This window comes from Rhagoletis pomonella, unplaced genomic scaffold (genome assembly GCF_013731165.1).
Source record: "Rhagoletis pomonella isolate Grant_MI unplaced genomic scaffold, Rhpom_1.0 Rhpom_scaffold_00011, whole genome shotgun sequence".
In the NCBI taxonomy this organism is placed as follows: domain Eukaryota; kingdom Metazoa; phylum Arthropoda; class Insecta; order Diptera; family Tephritidae; genus Rhagoletis; species Rhagoletis pomonella.
This window is the reverse complement of record NW_023458565.1, coordinates 20,681,619-20,684,584: the sequence shown is the minus strand read 5'-3', so window position 1 is coordinate 20,684,584 and position 2,966 is coordinate 20,681,619.

Below are 2,966 nucleotides of genomic sequence, written 5' to 3'. Positions count from 1 at the left end.
GCAAGCAGGTTGCTTCTTAGTGATCAATTTTTATTTAATTTTTTATTTTTATTTTTTTTCCCAGTTTGCTTTTTGCTATGACCTCAAATGCACAGGTGCTTGCTTGGTCTTTAACCCCCATAAGATGGCTGCAAATGCAGGTAAAGCTTAGCAGCTGTGGTTTCACCTTTCTGCCTACAATGATGCAGTTATTTTGTGTCTTTTGTTTTCTTTTTTGCCCCAAGTCGTTGTTGCTGTGGTTACTTCATCCTTTGCTGCATTATTAGCAACGCTACATAGTCGGTCGGTCGGTCGGTCGGTCGGTCTGCTTACTGCTGACGTAGCCTATTGCTGCAACATATTGACAACTTCATGCTATTTTTTCTGCACAATATGCAAGATTGCTTCTTAGTTAGAAAGGTGATGCATTTTCCGTTCTGCATAAATTTGTCGCAGGCAGTCTTTGATTTCACCTTTTACCCTATCAGGCAATCAAGAGTTTGAGAGCTAGAGTTGATTGAGTGTTAGCTGCAAAATAGAACCAAAAGATATGAGGATCTGCTTTATTTACAGAGTTGCATTAAGTGTACTATTTCAATTGAATGTTGAAGTCACTCAATCAGAAAGAAAAGCAACAAATAACCGGTCAAAGAGGGACCTAATTATAGAACAAAGATGGAGATTTGTGATACAATAATAAGCTGGTACTCAGGAATTGGGAGAAATAGTAAGAAAAATAAGCAAATCAAACGCTTTTTTATGGGAGTGTCAGAAATTGTGTGCCTCACTTTCAGTGATTATTTTAATGCAGAACTCCCTTTAACAAATATATAAGTACTTCTTTACATAGTGAGCGTCAAAAATAAGTACCTCCTGACCTATTGACGATTTTATTTATTTATATAATCAATAACCAACTTTTCTTATCTATACATATAAAAAAATTGTAAAAGGCCGATGTCCGTACATTATAAATATTAAAAAAAAAAATAATGAGGGGCGTCTTTATTAGAGCAACAGAAGCCAAATCAACTATTTTTAGAAATTTTGGTCTGTCTGTCCGTCTGCCTGTTTGTATGCTTATACGCACATCACTTGAAAACTAATACATGGAACCGAATGCATTGGTAAAGGTCTAACTTAAAATATAATAAAAATAAATAATTAGAGAGCTGCCACCTGTTTGCAGCTTAAGTGATAAGATAAACTGAATTTTGCAATATGGCTATCAAAATAAAGAGGTTTTAAAACGCTTACAGTAGAAAAATTTTTTTTTCGAAGGTTGCCATCTGTTTAAAAATTTTAGTTTGATTTTATTTATAAAATAAATTAGATATTGTAATAGGGGCATCAAACTAAAAGTTTACCGTCAAAACTATTTTTTAGGAGGGTTGCCACCTGTTTGAAAAACTTTATTCAATTATTAAATTGATTAAATATGTATGTAAATGCAATATTGCAATATGGGTATCAAACTAAAGAGGTTTAAGAAAATTTACTGCCAACAATATTTTTGTAGCGGGTTGCCACCTATTTGAAAAATTTTATTCAGTTAAAGTGATAACATATGGTAAATACTGAATGAATACACCTTTGAAGAAAGTGCACGATATGTAAAATCGAGTAAGAAGATTATAAATTAAATGTCCAGGAATTAATTCCTTCGAAAATAGATTAATTAACACCATTATTTATAAAAAAAACTAGCAGACCCGGCGAACTTCGTCCCGCCCTAAATTAGATTTTTAATTTAAACATTTTGGTACAACAGTTTCTCCAACAATCCACATTTACGATTTGTACTGCACATTCATCGGCTAAGACTATCGTTTGGTGGTCGTTTGCCGCCTTAAATAACCGAACGAAAGTGTTATGTCCATGAGAAGTTCCCTGGTGGCCACAATGAGCCGGATCTATAGTGAATGTGCCCTAGAAACTTTATCTTATAGTTGGTGGCAATTTCAATATCAATCCTTGTTCAACAGAAATATAATATACATACATAAACTGAGATGAAATACCTTAAAATCCAGTTTCGCGAAAGTAATTTAAGTGAAAAATTATGTTTTTCTGTCAGGTATTAAATTCAATTAAAAAAATAAATTTTCATTAAATTGCTTTCATGAAACTGGCTTTTAAGGTATTTCGACAGGTGGTGACTTGAGATTTACCACTGCACAACTCAACCCTGGTTTCTTCGAATGAGGCTCTAACGCATAATAATATTGGCAAATCACATCCATTGGGTCAATCGTAACACAGGAGAGTTCGATATACTCAATAGTGCAACGGGTCGATTTAGTCCGACATTTACGGCACCTTTTCTAACTTTTTAGATTTTTAGTAATAACTCGACCTCAGCACCACCTACCAGCTCTTTTTTGCAATTGGACTGCCTTTACCGTTTCTAATACATGTTTTGAATATTCGCCAAACCGGATCATACAAAATTTTTAGTACTAACTCAACTCCAGCGCCAACTGGTGGATTACTTTTCCACGCCCCCTTTTTAAAGAGCCGATTTTTCTCAATGAGCATGTGATTAATTTCATATATCTCCACACGAAGTGTTCCAGTATTGTACCACGAACACTTCCAGAGATATGCAGTATGAAATTCTGCTTGTATGGTAGGTGCCACGACCCCTTTTCCAATAGCTCCATATTTTCTACATGACTATGCGATTAATTTCATATATCACCACACCAAGTTCCAGTACTCTACTAAGAGTAATTATAGAGATATTCAATAAGAAAAATTCGACTTGTATGGGAGGTGCCATGCCCATATAAAGTTCCAGTACTCTACCATGAACATTTCCAGAGGTACTTATTATGAAAAATTCGGTTTGTATGGGAGGTGCCACGCCCCCTTTTCAAATAGTCCGAATTTTTCTCCATGAGTATGCGATTGATTTCATATATCTCCATAACATGTTCTAGTACTCTACCATGAACACTTTTAGAGATATGCAGTATGAAAAATTC